The following is a 20,230-nucleotide window of genomic DNA, read 5'->3' as shown; positions in this document are numbered from 1 at the left end:
CAGAGTTAGGTGTCTTTCATGTTCTGTCTCCCTTTTTGATATTTCCCACTCATTTTTAATATATTTTTTAAAATCTTTCTTCTGAAATAGAAAAATGCCAGTATTATGCCAATTAAAAAAAAACAGGTTTTCATGTGTGTGTGTGTGTTTTTTTTTTTTTTTTTTTTCATTTTTGACGGTTTTGCTGAAATATTGTCCTCTCATCAGGGCAGGCTTCACTTCACGAGGACATAAGGGTAGCTGTGACCATGCACAAATAAGCAGCTGGTGTGTACAGTGGGGTTCTGCAGTGGACAGAAGCAGGCTCTTCACTAAAGTCAGTGGGGTAGGAGAAAGCCAGAGGATGCTGAGGCCCTGATGAGGAGCTGACCTTCACTATCGTCATGGTGCCAGGTGAGGCAAGGGCTTCCCGGGGAAGCACCAAAGCTGTCAGAGCCCAAAGGGACAAGGTGACACATCAAAATTAGGCTAATTCAAGTGGTGCTTACTTATTAATTTAAGGTGGATTCGCGGCATAGGGACCCACAAAGAATAGTGCAAAGACTTAAGCTAGCATCATCAGGGATCCTGTTACCTTCCCGGGTCCAATAAGGCAAGGACACGGAGAGCTCACTGGATTTTGGAAGGCCAGAGAAATCCCGTGTATAGTGTAGGCTGACTCAAGGGGGCCTGGGAGAGGACATGGCTATCCTGAAGGGATGTCACTGGGAAAACAAGTCAGTGGAAGAAATGCTTCCCATCCATCTCCTGCTGGGCCTCCATATTGGCTGAACTCAATCAGAGGCCAGAGTATACGGGAGGCAGTTGGTATTAACCCACAGGCCAGCCTCCTAGATGGAGAGGGTAGGGTCTGATGGGCAAATGGAAGTATCTACAGAGTCTCCAGGTCTGAAGATGTGCCTAGAAGAGGAGATTTTCCAGTAAGTAATGGAGTGAAATTGGGGTTATTTGGGGTTATTTGGAATTTATCTTATGTGCCAAGCAAGACTTACAGTGCTTGCTTTGCCAAATGCAAAATGTCAGGAGAGGACAGAAACCTGGTCCATTTTATTTCAACTGAGGTCTGTCCTCTAATTTATAAAAATAAATGCACCCATATAATGATGGAACTCCCAAATACTGGCTGATTAGGGCTGTATTTGTGGACAGATTCTGAAAATCCTCAAATAACCCTGGGCCATGTGTTTTTATGTGTGCCTTGACCATTTGCAGAAAGACATTGCCAATTCATTTAAAAGTAATTGTAAGCAAATTCTCAACAGATGCAATTTCCATAGTTACTGTTAATTGAGTCACTGCTAAGCTTTTATGGTGTTCTCAGACACACCAGTGGGATATTTTGCCCTCTTCTCTGCAAAACCTGTCCCTCTGCTGTGGGTGGGAATGCCTGTAAATCTGGATGGCATATAGCTCTGTGGCACACTGCTGTCAGACCTCTATCCTGTGTCCACGGCAGACATGACTAATCATTTCAGCATGCCCATACTACTCTTAAACCCAGGGCTTGCAAGCAAGATGAAAGTAATTTGTAATTTCTGCCTTAAATTGTGCTTAAATGGTAGCATACATTTAGCCTACTCTCTCTGACAGGGAGTGTATGTGCAGATGGTCCGTACTCAAGAAGATAAATTTAAAAACTCATTTATGTACTAAATGAACATTTAGTGAACACCTACTGTGTGTCTGGCTCTGTGGTGAGGGGTGTACAAGTGATGAGCTGTGTACAAGCAATGAAAGGTATACCAGTGATTCACACGCAAGCCAGTCATTTCCACAAGTTTAAGGCTACTTTAACAAAGGTTTGTATAAGGAAGAAGACTCAGTTCTACCTGGAAGCTACAGATGCCAAATATGCTATTTTCACCTCCAAGGATACTATTCTTGAAAATTATTAGCATGATCATACTCTCTTAGAGCTTTATCCTTTGACTTTAGGAAATTGAGTATGACTTAATCACATATAGGGAGGCCAAAAGACATTCCACTTGACCCCAAGAGATGAATTTTCTCTTATTCTAAAATCATAAGTGCTGACAATCTGGAAAGGCTTAAAAAGGATTATTTCTTTTTATTTATTTACACGGTCATTATCATCATTATTATTGCCACATTTAATATTTATTGAATGTCAAGCAACCTTGGGTTAAGTAAAAGAGACAGCTAGTGGTTTGACATATAAAATGAGTCTCCAAAATAGAAGCTATGAGATTCTCCTGTAATGCCTGTACTCATGTGCAAGGCTGAGAAGTGGCTTCAGAGCAAGAACAGACCACAGAATGGGCTTAGCTTCTACTGTGGACAGTGATGCTCTAGTTGGATTTCTTTCTGGGGCCAATTTTCATTTCTTCATAAAGTACTAGTGTCTTGTAAGCCAGTCTCTAACAAAATGGTTATTATACGTTTGCACTTTGTCTAGGAAGTCAGGCTAGTTTTATACAAGATAAAGCAAATATCTATTTCTCAGAGGGAAAGATAACAGTATTGTAATCAGACACAAAAGGTAGAGAATAAAGCAATGACTTTCACTGTGATTTCATTACTTAAGTTTCTAAGAAGTTAAAAAAAAAAAAAAGAATGGAAAGAAAACAAGCAAACACAAAGGAAGTTCAGTTCTTCCTCACCAAACTGGTAAATGATATCCAGTATATCCCTACTGGCCATATTTCATCTCAGAGGTTGAGGCAAAACAGAATGAAACAGAGAAAACCATGTGAGGATTTTCAGAAGATATTTTTTAAAAATCAGGTTAATTCGCTTTTACAACGTGCAAAATCGATGTATGCACTCTTCATTAAACACTGAATGGGGTTATACTACATATAGTACCCATCTATTGGTTGCTCTGGAGTATCAATTTTCTCATTTTCCTTTGAAATATCTTGATTTCCATGAGGGGATCCATGTAGTTTGGGAAAAGCTGACTCTCCTCCTGTCTCCAGGAGTCTGGTATTATATTTGGCTGACATTTGATTCAGGGCTGGAGCTGTGACCTAGGCTAGTGTGATTAGTGTTAGTGTTGGAACTCTTGCTTAGGCTTCTGGAACTCAGGAGCCAGTTCTGCCTCTGAGGGTTGTAGGTTGTGAATATGCAACCTGAAATTGCCATAGCCAGTTTGAGTAGGAATCCAGCCTGAAGAGGAAACCATAAGAAAAGTCAGAAATTCAGAATAGCTAAAAGAAATGAAGCTGTAATCTTGATAACCTTATAAACCTCTGAATCAAACTGTGCCTGAAACCCTCCCAATTTTTAGGGTTCTAAGTACTGTAAATTAAAAATTATTTTTATTTCTGAGTCAATTATTTTTATTTCTGCAGTCTTTATTAGTTATAATTAAAGTGGTTCTAACTAATACATGTTTAGACACGGTAACTCAATTTATGCAGACTTTCCAATGTGTCCTGCCCTATGCAAATTAAAAGAACTTACAGGAAATAAATTCTCCTGATCCACTCTCCTGTGTTTCTTCCAAACATAAAAAAAAAAAAAAAATTCTACTTAATCTTTATGGCTCTGTTAAATCCTCACTACTGTATGAAGCTAGCCCAGTCTTGCTCCTGAGCTTAATAAAATTGATAGTTTTCTGTTTGTATCCACATAGTTATAATTATAGTTACAATGCACATGAAACACTCACCCCATTGTCTTCTGGTTGGTTGGTTCCATGATTGTCTTCTTCACAAGATTATATGTCTCTGAATCTTGAGGGTGTAGGATAGAACCTTGCCTAGTTGTATGTTCCAATAAATATATGCATATTATTTTGTTTATCCCTCCATTCTTTCTAGACTGTAAGACATTGCACCAGAAATTTGGGATTCAAGGATGAATGACCTTGTCTTGACTTTTAAAAAGCCTACTGTCTATGGACACAACATGTTTTTTTGATTATACATTTTTAGTAGTTTCTGTATTATCTGTTTCTGCATATGATAGTAGTTAAAACACAACTGCAATACATAACCTCACTTATTAATTATATAGATGTACCTCAGTGTTAATATATTATTTACATTACAGAATTTAAAGTAAACATAAGATGGACTAGAATTAAGTGTAAATCAAAGACCTACTAATTTATCCTTGCATCTGGTGGATTACCTGTGTGTGCCCTGAATCCTTACTCCCACTTTGAAGACCTCTGCTCATTGTCTCTGAGATTCATGGGAGACAGAGAGGATGGGAGTTCCACATGAGGCTTGTTCAGTATGGAAGAGAAGAAAAGGAAAATGAACACCAATGCTCTGAGCCTGAGGCTCCAAGAATGGTGGGAAGAGCTTGCAATGAGTCATTCAGATGGCTTCCTTCTCAATCTTCATGCTCTGAGGCTGCAAAGAGGGACAAGGTGTGAGTCCCCTCCAGAAATGCATCCTGTTTCTCCTCCTCCCAGGACAATCCCTACAAAGCAGGCTTCTTGTGGGATGAAAGGAAAATAACCTCTGGTGAGAATTAATCTTATTCTTTCCGGGGCTTTCTCCTTGCTCGGTTCCTGGCAATACAGATGGCAAAATGAGTCTGCAGTTCTACACTGTTAAAACAAGGATCTTTTCCAACTTAGCCATTAGCTCTGTATCCATCCCACATGATAAACACAAAGGGCTTGACTTAAATCTTGAGGCCAAGAGATCTTTATTAGCTCCCTAACTCCTAATGTCCCCAACCAGGCAGAACTAAGGGGGTTCAGGATTTCATTTGCTATATGCTCACTGGATGTTTGTAGAAAGGCAGCAAAAATGAATTGAAACATACGATCTCATGTACTTTTCTTCCCTCACAAGAGTTTCATTTTGCAAATAAGACAGTTCAGGCCATGGCAATTTAATAACTTCTCCCATTAACATCCTGAAGAACCAGGATTCAAACCAGAGTTCTCTGGCTTTGGTTGTTTTAATTTTTCCCACCATACTGCCCTGCTCCATCATTACTGATAGTGCAGTTGATGGCCAGAAAAGTATGCAATTCTATTTTACTTCTAAGTGGGTAGCAGCTACATAGAGATCATGCAGCTTTAGAATTTCAAGGTACTATACTGATAGTGTATTCTCGTAGTTGGGTGTTATTCTTTTTTGCTTGTTAGGTGAGTGTTTATTTCACCCACAAGGTGAACTAAGTTACTTCGTGGTGGAGTTGGGATTATAATAAGTCCAGCCTTCATACCCAAATTTCCTTTCTACCACCCCTATGCCTTATCTGATTTTCTTGTCGAAGACAGGGTTAGGTGATTGTAACATGTTAATTTTATAGCATCTCTGCATTTAACCAGTACTTTCTTGTACATTATTTCTTTCAGAATTCCTCAGCACTCTGTGAAGTAACTACTATTTTTCTGCCCAGTGTGCAGGTAAGTCAAAAGATTCTGAGACCACAAATACATTCAGGATTTGATTGGGGAACCCAAACTCTAAAATCACAGGATTCTGCTGTCCCCAACTAAGTACATCTAACAGTAGTGTTCAGCTATATATTTTATGTTGATATTTATTATTCCATGCATTATTTCAGTTTCCTAAGCAGTATCAGTCATGCATGAGGAAGATAGGGACACAGAGTCAACCTGATCTTCCCCATATCAAATTGGGAGTTCCTAATGTGTCTGTCTTTTTATTTAATTGGGAGAGCAAAAGGATCCAAGTTATCTGTTGATGAGACATTTCATTTAATTTCCACATTTAAATGGCCATTTATGTTTAACAGATAGGAGATAAAAGCATGATAAAAAATCATGAAAGTGTTAAAGAAGCATAACAAGTAAAGACAAAGACAAGATAATCAGAAGAGCCATTGGCCTAACTCATAAGGTTGAACCAAGGCATTCGTGTTATAAAACTGATTATCTAAGCAATGACAGACAAGTTTGGAGGGTCTAAACATGTTTTATATATTATATCCTGGCATGCTCCTAAAATCCTATGAAGTAGGTTGATATTATGATAATCATTGCTCTAATTTCACAAAGACAACAGTGAAGCTGATCTGGGATTCCAAAGGGTCTGTTGGACAGTTGAGACTGGACTGGCTAAATAGGTCCAAGTGCTACAGAGCTTTCTGCATAGTTTCTCCCTTTGGTGGTGCGTTAGCTTACTGTAGAAAGAAAGGGGATTACAGAGCTATTCATGCCCTCATCTTCTTTAAAATATTTCTTTGGAAGTTGAAGATTCAAAGGGCAATAGATTTAAATGCCCTTTGGGGTCATATCTTCATCAAAGAATTGGTAAGATAATGGCAATGCCTTTTCTGTTATTTTTTTCCCAATCAAAATGGAAATGGAAATTGCTATTATTAAGTGCTAAGGCCAGGTACAGCCCTAGATATTTAACACAAGGCACTTAATGTGCTCTATAACTGTGGTGTAAAATGAAACCCAGAAACTTCATAGTGCCACACAAGAAAAATAAGGAAGCAGAGAAAAGGCCAGAGGTGTTTTCTTTTTTCTTTGTCTCTTTTTTAAGGGTTTATTTATTTATTTTAGGGAAGGAGAGACATAGGGAAAGGAAAGGGAAACCCAAGCAGACTCCACGCTGAGCATGGAGCCCAACCCCTGGGACTTGATTTCATGATCCTGAGATCACAACTTGAACTAAAACCAAAAATCAGATGCCCTACTGACTGCTCCATCCAGGAGCCCCAGAAAAGTTCAGAGTTTAAGCAAGATTTATATGAACCCAAAAGCTTTGCGGTCCTTCTGCGCAGCACTGCCAATACACAGTCCTCAAATACCTGGGCTACTATTAAATCAAAATGGAGATCTTTTGAAATAATTTAAATGTCCAGAAAGGTGCAATCATCAAAACTCTTATTCAAATATATAACTCCTCCTCTGCACTGAATCTGGACAATGCCAGGCCTGAAAGCCTAGGGTAGTGCATGGACAGTGAGTGTTTTTTTCTGTTTTCTCATCCTACTCTTCCACCTATCCCTATTCCACTCCTTACAGTCTAAATACTTGACCTCTCCACATGAGGCATAGGCATAGAGGGCATTAGGGAAGGAAGGACTAAGGTAACATGGCCACAATGATGGGCAGACATGTGATTGGGAGTTGGTTCCTGTTGCACACATATAGAGGTACTCCCTGTTCATCTCTCAAGGGACCCCCTTTTGAGGACATATTTCAGAGGTATCCATAGCTCCCTTAACACAGATGCTGCTACACCTCTAGCTGGCCACTTCCAACTATCCTGACCCCTAGAATTCCCACAATCCTCTCCACATAGACTCCAGGCTAGATTCCAACTCTAAGGTCACATCTGGTTCCCTGAAAAACACTGCTTGTCCATGTCCTTCCTATGCCTGGATATCTGAAATAGATAGCCCTGGCCACAACTCTCCCAGGTGAAGCTCACAAGTTTCCCATACACACAATCAAACCTGTCATTCCTCCAAAGCTCCTTTCACTTGGTTTGAGGTAGGAGCAAGTAGCTTCCTCTTCCTTGTGGGTTTTGGGAAGAGACCTATAGCCCACAGATATTCCCCTAAAAGGAAGCCTTTTTCACCTATTTTTCTACTCATATCCTTTACTTCTTTGAGATGGGTAATGGACATTCTTATTTGAACAATTTTGTAGCAGATAAGGCCAGCCTTTATTTTTGATCTGGCTCCTATTGCGGTTGTCTTGGAGAATTCTGCTGGTGAAGAGACAGAGGGAGTTCTGCTTATCAGACTCTTACGTTAAAACTTATTCTAGTCTTACTACATGCCAAGCACTGTGCTGATCTCTGCTTATTTCATTTAATCCCACAACAGTCAGGTAGGCATTGTTTTACTGATGAGGACATTTCAACATAATAATCTAAGTTAGTGTGGTACAAGCTTTGGAGCATAAAACAGCTAGAGGAAAGAAGGTAAGAGGAAATGAGTGGATAGATACCCTTAGAAACCAATAAATGGGGCAAGGTGTAGAAAATGGGTATGGACTTCATGTCCAACAGGCTTGGGCTTGACTCTGAGCTTATCTTTGCTAGAATGACCTTGGGCAAATTATTTTACCAATCTGAGTCTTGGTTTCAATTTTATAAAGTAAGGATAATGACATTTATCATAGGACTGATCAGAGAAATAAATGAGATGTTGTAAGTGCTCATAAAATAGGTGAAATGTTAATCTAGGGCTGTGATGGTGAGGAGGAGGAGGGGAAGTTGGAGGGGGAGGAGGAGGAGGATAGTTAATGACAATAGCTAACATTTATTAAATAGTTATTATATGCCAAGGAATGGTCTAAGCACTTTACATGTGCTTATTTAATCTTTACAAGGTATGATGAGACATTATTCCTATCTCCTTCCATGGGAGAATGAATTCAGAATCAGAATTACAGATGAGTAATTTTCCTAATGTTAACACAGCTAGTGAGTGGCAAGCTGGAACACGAGCAGACACAGCCTACAAGTGGTGCCCATGTTGACCATCACTGTCATAGCAATATCTGGCACACCTTAGGGAAGTTCATGATTTTCTTCATAATAAATAGTAATGGTATCACTATAATTATTTTTACACAATTCTTTAGGCAATAGGAAGCCAATCGAAGTACAAGAATTTTGGGTATAGCAATGTCATTGGAGTATAGTTGTGGAATAAATATTTGTTAAGTGAACTCATAATTAAGAGAAGGCCAGCTGAGTTGTCTATTATCTGATTTATTACATAACAATTGAAAATTATTTAGTGAATAGAAATAATTTATGTAATTTATGAAATTTTTAGTTTTTGGTACAAAAGAGGAAAACAATTCCAAATATTCTGTGATTTTGCAGAGATTTAGAGTTTGTTCTTGATCACTGCATTTGGAGTTTGTTTATCTGGAGAATGCCTTGGTTTAAGATCTGTATAGCATAAATGCTTTGGGAAGCAGAAATAGATTTCACTTTATTACTCCTTTCACCAACAGAACCTAATCTGCTTGCAATGATTTAATCAGCAGCAGTGAACTGTTTGCAGAAAACCTCGTACATAAATCAAAAACTTCCGATATGCATTTGCTCGTGACTTCTCTGGTGCCCTCTGACCAGATGGGTGAGCCATCTGCAATTCCCTGTGTGTGTATGCGTGTGTGTGTAACAATAAACTGAATAATCATAACATCAGAACAGGGTTTTTTAAGCCTAGTGATCACTGGCATTTTAGTTGATTCATATACACTCTGGTGTTTGGAAAATGCATTTTCTTTTAAATGCAGTGATCTGAATCTTTTTTTTAGATGACAGTTAAGAGTTCTATATACTTCCTTATTTTTTTTTCCTTTCCTCTATTTTGACCTTCCTTCCCACTTTCTGGCCTATTTCAGCTAAGTTTCTTTGATCTCAAGCAACATACAGTAACTCAGATTAATTTAAGTATAAAAAAAAACCGTAAGAACAGGTATGTGGGTGGATTTGGAGTCACTCTCTACATCAAAAGACAAATCAAAGACAAACTACATCTTTTTCCATCTTCCACCAACAGGCTGATCATCATTTTTCCAATCTCTGTTGACACCCAACCCCAAAGCCATTTCTAAGTACCAATATCAAGTCGTTATGCTTTATACTTTGAACATATACAATGTTATACATCAGTTATATCTTGGTAAAAATGGGGGGAAATTATCCATTGTTGTATAATAACCACTCCAAATCTTAGTTGCTTAAAGCAGTAGATATTTATTAGCTCCCACTTGCAGTTTGGCTGGAGAGGTCATCTGGTCCAGGACAGGTTTAGCTGTTGTGAGTAGACAGAGGTATTGTCTATGCATCTAGGGAGAAACAGGCAGACTCTGTCCCACTTAATCTCTCATCCAAAGGGTGATTACTGGGGTTTGATCAATGCAGGTGGTTGGGGTCCAAGGAAACAAACAGAAGGTGGACAGTCACTTACAACCTAGGCTCAGACCTGGTGGGACACCAGCTTCACCACATCTATTGACCAAAGTAAGTGCCTAAGTCAGCTCAAGTTCAAGGCAGGAAGTGGAGAGAAAGATGCCACCTTCAGCAAAGTCATATTGCAAGAGCCATGTTTGCAAACAATCTACAAAAGACAGGAACCACAACCCTCAAAGGATCTGGGTAACGAAGAATGGACACTTTACTTCTGGCATCACACTGAGGTGAAACAATTCCACTCATTTCTGTCTTTCTGTCATTCCACTGAAGAATCAACACTTACCATCCCTGGATTAGTGGCATCTTCAGAATTCATGTAAATTGGGAAAGGAGAGCCCTAAAGAAAAAAAAAAAAAAAACCCTGAGCTTTCATTGTGACCTAAGAATGAAAAAGGGTACACAGCAGAAAAATAATATCAACAAATGGCTCTCAGGGACCTGAGTCTTTGGGGGAGGTAGAGGTGTACAGCATTGAGCAATAGATGTTATCATGCTATGCTTGTTTAGGTCTTGATACACAAATTCAAAGAACGTCTACTTGGCGAACACTTTGTTGGTGATGACTGGGTGAAAATTTGATAAATAACAATTCTTTACTATAAAGATAAGAAAGTATTAGGAGTAATGTTGGTGAGGAACACTTCCTCCTCACTTCTGACATTTCCATCCTGTGAAAGTAGCTCAATTAGCATAACACGGGGTCCTTATTTTGCTTCTTTAGCTTAAGAGTTGGTAGAATGACCTAGTTGGCTGGGATATTCAAAAGGAATAAGTGGGGGTACTCAGCTCAGCTAGGCCATCTATGTTGCAGGAGTTCTAGGCAGGGGAGGCCTGCCCCAGTCCTGCAATGCCTGAATTTGACAGAGTAGGTCTTGTATAGCCAAAGTTTGATATTCTCAAGTCCACTTGACTAATCCACCTAAGGATGTGTCTTCCATCTTGGCCTCCATCTGTAACAAATATGTTTGGCTTCCATATTTTTTCTTTGCTTCATTTCTGTACATGTTCACAATCTAGCTGGGAAAGGGGGATTTTTTTTATGGGCTCCCTTGGAAACCTTAATAGAAAAAACAGTGTAAGCAAATGATCATTAACATGAAACAATTTGGAACATTTTGAAAACTTTGTGGTTCATATATCTGGGCTAGGTAGAGGTGTGAGGTGGGTCCTAAAGAAAGAAAGACATGTGAGAATCAGACAAAAAAAGAGTTGCATGCCTTATAGAAAGAACACTGTGGGCTTTATACAGATGGCATTATGTGACAGCCTTTGTCTGTCATTGATGTTTAATGGAGAGGAAGGAAATGAAAATACCAGCGTTTTGAAAAATCCACTCAGGCACAATGGTTGAGAATGTTCTGCTAGGACTTCAAACACAATGCAATGGAGCCAAATCATATGCATCACCTTATAGATTAAAATATATGTGTTCCACAAGACATGCACACTTATACACACATGACAAATGAAACAAAACAAGCAAGAAAAAGAGAATAGTGAAAAGGAGACAGAGAGTTTTCAAAGAGTACAGATGATTTCACTATCTATTCTTACCAATTAATATATTGGGCTTAGTCTAGCTGCTAAGTTACAGAGACCAAAATATCAGTGTGCTCACAATGCCAAATTCAATATGAAGTCATTGATCTCTGGATCTAAAAGAGCTCAGAGATGATCCAATCCATTTCTCATACAGGTTCAGTGATTTGCCCAAAGTCCCACAGTTCACTTTTCAGTGTCTTTTTCAGCTCTCCAGCCAGCTTTGCTTCCCACATTCAATATTCCACATCTCTGTCTTATAAGCCTGACTTATAGATGTTATCCTCCACTCTATCTCCTTCTTCTTTCCTCTGATTAGATTAGTTACCTTGTTACTTGTTTATTCTGCCCTAAGAGAGTTGCCCTTGCACTTGTATTATAGTAAAGCATATTATCAATCATGTCACTTTTCTGCTCAAAAGTTGTCATTCAACAAGGATGTGAGGGTATTGAGATAGGAGAGTTCCAGAATGTCTTTTGCTCCAGTATTTCATGCTCCCTTTCAATGAGCATCCTTTATGACCTGGCTTGGACTGGGTGCTTGGAGGATCCCTGATGGGGTGTTAGGCTCAAATAAGCACCAGACCTGCTCCAAACTGCTCCCAATTCTTGCCTCTGTTTATGCTGTTCCTTCTGCTGCTGTTGTCATCTCACTCCCAAATCCTAAAGTTTTACTAAACCAGTAATCATTCTTTATAGTTACCCTTTCCATAATTGTCCATTCAGAACAGGAGTTGAAAAACTATGGTCCACACTGGCCTCCTGTGTTTACACTTATTATAGCATAGCCACACCTATTCATTTACACATGGTCTGTGTCTGCTTTCACTCTGCAACAACAGAAATGAGTCGTCATGGTGGACCCTACAGCCCACAGAGCTGAAAATGTTTACAGGAACATCTACAGGAAAAAGTCTGATGACAACTAATTTAGAAGGTTAGCCACATAGTACTTTACATCTCTTGATAATTAATAATTGCTATTAACAATAGTCACCACTGAATGAGGGATTGATTGAGAACTTAGGTAAAGTTTGAGTTCTTCATTTTACACTAGAGCAGTGTTCATGACCCATCTGAGGACTAAGTGTAATTCTTCACATAATAAAGGAGAGCAAACAAAGGCCTAGAGTAGTTTAGGAATTGGACCAAAAGAGTGTATGCAAAGCAACAGAATCAGGATTTGAACTCAGTTTTTTCCTGATGCTAAAATCTGAGATCTGTCCTACTTTACAGCTGGTTTCATGTCTCTTCTGTCTTGGGCTGAAATTTAATTTCCTTTTTGTACAGTACTAAATGGAGTATTTTGCATGTGGTATGCAGTAGCCTGTTCAGTTACTAGGTAAAAGCATCGCAGCATTCACATATGCAGAAGAAAAAGTAGCTGGAGAGCATGTAGCCATCTCTTTGTACTCTGCATGTGGCCAGGGGTAGTTCTTGGTGTTGTCTTCTTGGATTCTAAGATCCTTGAAGGCACAGATGCATGCCTTCATTGAAGCAATCAAGACATAGGTCACATCTGGGCTTGCGGAATGCCTATGACCTAGAATCCTGGAGACTAAGTCTACTAGTCCTGTTTCAGTTGCAAATTAAGAACTGTCTTAGGCAAGTCACATATCTTTCTAAGCTTATTTATTAATACATATATGATGAGAATTTGATTTGTTGACCTCCAAGGTTTTATTACAAAACCTATTCAAATCTAAGATTTTGTGACTATAACTATAATACTACTTTTGTTATATTTATCATAGAACCATAAAGTCTAAGACAGAGTGGGTGACAGGAAGAAAGTAACTTTTACAAGTTGTGCAGGTGCAGGTCTGGGTGTATTTCATGAATTGTCTCACTGAATACCCAGAGTAATCTTGGGAGGAGGGTGCAATAGTTATCATAATAATTTAAAAGGAGTTTCACGGGGATTAAAAAAGTTTCCTTAGATCAAGTATAAAGATCCTCAGCAGGAATTTGAATCTAGGTTAGATTTATGACAAATAATATACTGTTCCCACCACATCAAGACTTGTTACATCATGCCATCCCACACCAAACACTAATGTGCCATTCCATACCACATGCTAACATACCATTTCACACAGGACGCTAACATGCCATTGTACACCATCACACCATTCATTCCACACTGCACATTAACATACCATTTCACACCAAATGCCAACCAAAGGCTGTCCTTCATTCCTTTGCTTTTAGATCAAGTAGATTGATCTGAAAGTATAAGCAAAGTGAAAAATACAGCAAAACCATTAAGTAGTATTGGCAAGAGACTTCATATTTCTGATCTTCTGAATCACAAGCTGCCTGCTACTGAAGTCTGTTGTGTTAAGTGATAAATCTTATCAAGTCTCTTAAACACAATACATTTGTTTTTATCATCACCAGTAGCATCTGAGTGTAGGCTTTCCTAGTTCTAATCTGATAATTATGGTAGGCTGATAGAGCCTCTGCTTATTCCTTTAAAAAACAACTTTAAACTTTTCCAACACTTCTATTTATTTAATATAATATATAATATACAATATATAATAATATATAATATATAATAATATATGAATAAACTATTTATTTCTTTGTTTATTTTTTAAGTTTTTATTTATTTATTCATGAGAGACAGAGAGAGAGAGAGGCAGAAACACAGGCAGAGTGAGAAGCAGGCTTCCTGTAGGGAGCCTGATGTGGGACTTAATCCCTGGACCCTGGGATCACTACCTGTGCCAAAGGCAGATGCTCAGTCGCTGAGCCACCCAGGTGTCCCCAGTCTTTATATTTATTAAAGTTAATCATGTCACTCCCAAATTAGGCAAAAGCTAAATACTTAATATGTAAATGTCATCACTAATTTAGGCAAAAGCTAAATACTTAAGCTTTTGTTTCATGTTCCTGAAGATAATATATTTTTATAACATAAAGTTTTTTGCTGATACATAGAGGGTAGCATGTTCCTCTCAACTTTGGTATAAAAACAGACTGCAAGAAAAAGTAATAATAATAACAGCCATTTTGTAAATATTTCATAATCTCTGTTCTTATGTATCACTATGTTTAATCCTCCTTCAGTAGTCTGTGAAGTAGATGCACTGATTCATATTTTATAGACAAGGAATTAGAAGCTCAGAAATGTTAAGTCTTGCCAACACTAACCAACCTTTGCTGATGTTATTATGACCAGGCACTTTCCAGATAGTTTCCATGTATCAGTTCATTGTATTTCAGTGAGGGGTAGACTCAGACTAGAATCCAGGCTCCCCAAACCAAAGTCCATAATTTTCCTTCCATTTTTCCCATTGTGTTTAGTTTGTGGGTTATTTTGCCTTATAATCAAACACAAAATAGGGGCACATGGGTGGATCAGTTGGTTAAAGTCATGAGATGGAACACCACATTGGGCTCTGCACTCAGCAGGGAGTCTGCTTGAGATTTTCTTTCTCCCTCTCCCCCTACTCCTCTGCTCTCTCTTTCTCAATAAATAAATAAATAAATAAATAAATAAAATATTTTAAAAATAAAGAATATAGCATGATCAATAATTGCATGGTGTTTATAGTTTATAAATCAATTTTGGTAAAAACTTTTCATGTTTTCTTTTTCCTTGTAGTAACTCCAGGAGACAATTATCATTATACTCAAGATTTGCAGACCCAAACAGACAAACAAAAATGAAGGCTCAGAAAAGTTCCAGCACAATGGTTTACATACTCTCAGTGCTGGTCCCTATCTTTACTTCTCTTCTCGTTGCCATCTTCCTCTGCCCACATAACCAGTAATTCATCTCGACTCCATATTCTCACCAATGTTCAGAAGCTGATTAGGCAAAAGAGAAGACACCAGCCAGACGAAATAGGGTGAACATTTAACCTGTTACTTGTTTCTTGCCTCCACCTTGATGTTATATCAGGCAGCACAGGTTTCCAAGGCTGAAATTAGAGAGATTAGATTTTATGATGATGAAAATTTCTCCCTGGAGAGTTGCATTTCACCTCGTGTGCACTGGAAGCCTGTTTTGACAGTTCCAACTATAAGAAGCATTCCACCACTAACGGTTTGGCCATGACTCACCTCCAATAGTCTCCATCTGCAACATCTGTCCAATTTGTTTTTCTTTTTTAAATCGTGATTTTAATTTTATATTGAGCTTGCTTTAAAGCAAAACCCACATACTGCTGTCCTACCAGGGAACTATTTAAAACAAGCATGGAAGTTGAAATGCAGAAAATATGTCATCCTCCAAAGTTTTGCACAGATTCTGGTCTTGTGCATCATTAACAGTAGAGGAATAGAGCTAAAAGTTGGATTTTATGATTTGAGCAACTGTGAACATTTGGTAGACAATGTGCATGCATTCATAAACCATGGACCTAGCAGGATAATTCATCTCTTCTTTCAATATTTAGATATCTTCACTGAAGTTCCCAGAGGGGCTTTAATGTGTAGTCCCCCATCACATGTGAGAGCTAGTTTTCCAGTATAATATTCTTTTGCCTTATGTCCACCGTGATTTATGCATGGCCTCTACCATGGGGTAATTTCTCTGAGATTTTCTTAATAAAGTTTCCTGAAGCTGGTATGGATTATCTTCTTAAAAATTTAAGAAATACTATCATATTGTGTAGATCATTAAGAACTTTGGCTTTAGGTAAAACTAATCCTAAATAAACTTTTACTTCTAAACTCACTGATTTGAAGACTAACATTTATTGTGAGAGTGCAGTTACTTCCATCCTAAACCTTATTTTAGAGGCCATGTATCTGTAAGTGAGCTAAGTATGGGGACAATATCTTATTCAACTCAGAATCCACAGCACCTAAACTCAACCATACCCCCATGTAGTAATGGACTGACTAATTAGTTAGATTGCTTAAGAGCAGCTTCTGGACCAGCCTCTAACTAGTTAAGTGAACTTAGACCTGTTTCTTAACCTCTCACTCCTCCGTTTATTTATCTGGAAAAAAGGATTAGTGATGGCATTTAATATATGCATTTTGTTGATAGATTAAATAAAACTCATTGAGTTCATTTATGTTACATTTATGTTTCTAAATGAGCATAGCATAGTGTCTGACATATAACAATTGCATTAAAATGATAGTTATGCTATCAGAGAAGGGATTTATTTAAAATATGCTGAATTAATCTTGAATAAAGTTGGGAGATATGAAATCCTACAAGTCTTGAATTTTCTGCTAAAATTAAAATTTCAAAGAAGTCTCTGAGATGTAGTAGAAAGAATAAATGTATTTATGATCAGACATCCTGCCTTTGAGTCCCTGCTCAGTGACTTATTAGTGAGCAAGTTTTCTCATCACTCTGAGGTTTGCATACCTTTGTTAGTAACAACGGATAATATTAATAACTACTGTATGAGTCTGTCCTGAGGGTTGTATCTGTGGCAACATTCTCCAGGGCAAGGGTTTTCAAATTTTTAACCCCTAAAAGTTTTTTTTTTTTTCCCAAAGGACTTTTCTTTACAAAGAACCCAAAGAATAAGCAAAGAAAATAAATAACAAAAGAACTGAGTTTATGGACTTGAGCCAGGGGTGAGTGAGAGTTTTATGCTTTGATTGTACTCATCTCCACTCCACATTCATTCCACACCTTTCCAGCCACCTCACAATTAGAAAATTATTTATCTAGGGTGAATAAATCCTATACCAATGAAAAGATTATCATGCCACAAGGAATGAGTGTGCTGCTAAAATTTTTCCTCTGTCTCTCCTTTTGTGGTTACAAATATTTCTGTGATGCATCATATTCTTCCTGGATTTGGGAAGAAGATCCCAGTGACCCTAACCAGGGGGGCTTTGTGGCAGGCCAAGACATTCATAGGGCACCAGAGTGACTAAACATTACACCAGTAATAACTGGGCTGCAGATGCTAATGAAAGAAATGTGGAAAATTAGTTTCTGGGCTCATCCCTGAATTGGGAACATCTCACAAAATTAGGATATGTGTGCTAGAGACCTGGTATCAGGGACTTTGTTTTTTTCTGTTTGTCACTCTATCTGATAGATGTTTTGCTCAATATCAATTCATCAATGGTTAATAAATTTGATAGAGGAGTGAATGATGGAATAAGAAGATTTGACATCGGGGATCCCTGGGTGGCGCAGCGGTTTGGCGCCTGCCTTTGGCCCAGGACGCGATCCTGGAGACCTGGGATCGAATCCCACATCAGGCTCCTGGTGCATGGAGCCTGCTTCTCCCTCTGCCTGTGTCTCTGCCTCTCTCTCTCTCTCTGTGACTATCATAAATAAATAAAAAATTAAAAAAAAAAGAAGATTTGACATCGGAATGGTTTCTTTTTGTTGTTGTTGATTTTCTTTTCTTTTTTTTTTAATATTTTTTATTGGAGTTCAATTTGCCAACAGATAGCATAACACCCAGTGCTCATCCCGCCAAGCACTCCCCTCAGTGCCGGTCACCCAGTCACCCCATCCCCTGCCCACCTCCCCTACCGCTACCCCTTGTTCATTTCCTAGAGTTAGGAGTCTGTCACCCTCTCTGATATTTCACACTCATTTTCTCTCTCCCTTTATTCCCTTTCACTATTTTTTATACTCCCCAAATGAATGAGACCATATAATGTTTGTCCTTCTCTGATTGACTTATTTCACTCAGCATAATACCCTCCAGTTCCATCCACATCGAAGCAAATGGTGGGTTTTTGTCATTTCTAATGGCTGAGTAATATTCCATTGTGTGCATATATATATATATCACATCTTCTTTATCCATTCATCTTTCGATGGGCACTGAGGCTCCTTCTATAGTTTGGCTATTGTGGACATTGCTGCTATAAACATCGGGGTGCAGGTGTTCCAGCATTTCACTGAATCTGTATCTTTGGGGTAAATCCCCAACAGTGCAATTGCTGGGTCATAGGGCAGGTATATTTTTAACTGTTTGAGGAACCTCCACACAGTTTTCCAGAGTGGCTGCACCAGTTCACATTCCCACCAACAGTGTAAGAGGGTTCCCTTTTCTCCGCATCCTCTCCAACATTTGTTGTTTCCTGCCTTGTTAATTTTCCCCATTCTCACTGGTGTGAGGTGGTATCTCATTGTGATTTTGATTTGTATTTAACTGATGGCAGGGGGCGCAGAGCATTTTCTCATGTGCTTGTTGGCCATGTCTATGTCTTCCTCTGTGAGATTTCTGTTCATGTCTTTTGCCCATTTCATGATTAGATTGTTTGTTTCTTTGCTGTTGAGTTTAATAAGTTCTTTATGGATCTTGGGTACTAGCCCTTTATCTGATATGTCATTTACAAATATCTTCTCCCATTCTGTAGCTTGTCTTTTAGTTTTGTTGACTGTTTCTTTTGCTGTGCAGAAGCTTTTTATCTGGATGAAGTCCCAATAATTCATTTTTGTTTTTGTTTCCCTTGCCTTCATAGATGTATCTTGCAAGAAGTTGCTGTGGCCAACTTCAGTAAGGGTGTTTCCTGTGTTTTCCTCTAGGATTCTGATGGAATCTTGTCTCACATTTAGATCTTTCATCCATTTTGAGTTTATCTTTGTGTAAGGTGTAAGAGAATGGTCTAGTTTCATTCTTCTGCACGTGGCTGTCCAATTTTCCCAGCACCATTTATTGAAGAGACTGTCCTTTTTCCAGTGGATAGTCTTTCCTGCTTTGTCGAATATTAGTTGACCATAGAGTTGAGGGCACATTTCTGGATTCTCTATTCTGTTCCATCAATCTATGACTCTGTTTTTGTGCCAGCACCACAACTGTCTTGATGACCACAGCTTTGTAGTACCACCTGAAATCTGGCATTGTGATGCCCCCAGCTCTGGTTTTCTTTTTTAATATTCCCCTGGCTATTTGGGGTCTTTTCTGATTCCACAAAAATCTTAAGATGATTTGTTCCAACTCTCTGAAGAAAGTCCATGGTATTTTGAGAGGGATTGCATTAAATGTGTAAATTGCCCTGGGTAACATTGACATTTTCACAATGTTAATTCTTCCGATCCATAAGCAAGGAATGTTTTTCCATCTCTTTGCGTCTTCCGCAATTTCTTTCAGAAGTGTTCTGTAGTTTTTAGGATATAGATCCTTTACCTCTTTGGTTAGGTTTATTCCTAGTATCTTGTGCTTTTGGGTGCAATTGTAAATGGGATTGACTCCTTAATTTCTCTTTCTTCAGTCTCATTGTGAGTGTATAGAAATGCCACTGATTTCTGGGCATTGATTTTGTATCCTGCCACACTGCCGAATTGGATTCTGGGTCACATTTGAAGGTAAGCCACTCTTATGGTTATGTGACAACTCAGCTAAGCTTTTATACTCAGTTACTTAAACATTGATCAGGTGCTGCATTAAAGGCATGGTATAGATGTGGTTAACATCTGCACCTAGCTCCCTTAAAGCCAACAAGACTACTGTTGATAATGGGATGGGCCTCATTCAATCAGTTGGAGGGTTTAAGAGCAAACACTGAGGTTCCTCTGAGTAAGAAGAAATTCACCTCAAGGTTGCAACATCAACTCCTGCCTAAGTTTCCAATTTGTCAGCATGACCTAAAGATTCCAGGCTTGCACAGCCAATCCTGCAAACATATAAGTCAATTACAGTTGTGTCAACCAATTCCTTCAAAGAAATCTCTTTGGATATGTGATGATAGATAGATGATAGATAGATAGATAGATAGATAGATAGATAGATAGATAGATAGATAGATCCTATTGATTCTGATTCTCTGGAGAGTCCTGCCTAGTGCAGCCACTGAGAACAGTTGATGTGTTACCTGAAGGGCTGTGGAGAGTTTAGAATGGGGAGTGGAGGTGGGAGTTATGAGGATCAGGTGTAGCCCAAGACCAA

At 38.6% G+C, this 20,230-nt stretch overlaps 1 long non-coding RNA gene across 3 annotated transcripts in view; it reads right to left on the bottom strand.

The window, feature by feature from the left end:
- Window positions 1-2,177: 2,177 nt before the first annotated feature.
- Window positions 2,178-20,230, bottom strand: part of LOC112653821 (uncharacterized) — a 63,433-nt gene continuing 45,380 nt past the window's right edge. The window contains exons 2-7 of one of the 3 annotated variants that reach the window (XR_007409933.1): window positions 15,108-15,325; window positions 10,138-10,191; window positions 4,099-4,325; window positions 3,635-3,786; window positions 3,427-3,462; window positions 2,178-3,129 (exon numbers count right to left, since the gene is read on the bottom strand). This is a non-coding gene — a long non-coding RNA (uncharacterized LOC112653821). The remainder of the gene's footprint in view (window positions 3,130-3,426; window positions 3,463-3,634; window positions 3,787-4,098; window positions 4,326-10,137; window positions 10,192-15,107; window positions 15,326-20,230) is intronic. The other 2 variants (XR_003132555.3, XR_003132554.3) reach the window with 2 other exon arrangements.

The sequence above is a fragment of the Canis lupus genome, chromosome 3, assembly GCF_003254725.2.
Source record: "Canis lupus dingo isolate Sandy chromosome 3, ASM325472v2, whole genome shotgun sequence".
Classification (NCBI taxonomy): domain Eukaryota; kingdom Metazoa; phylum Chordata; class Mammalia; order Carnivora; family Canidae; genus Canis; species Canis lupus.
Note: the sequence above shows the minus strand (reverse complement) of the source record. Positions and strands in the feature narration are given on the sequence as shown.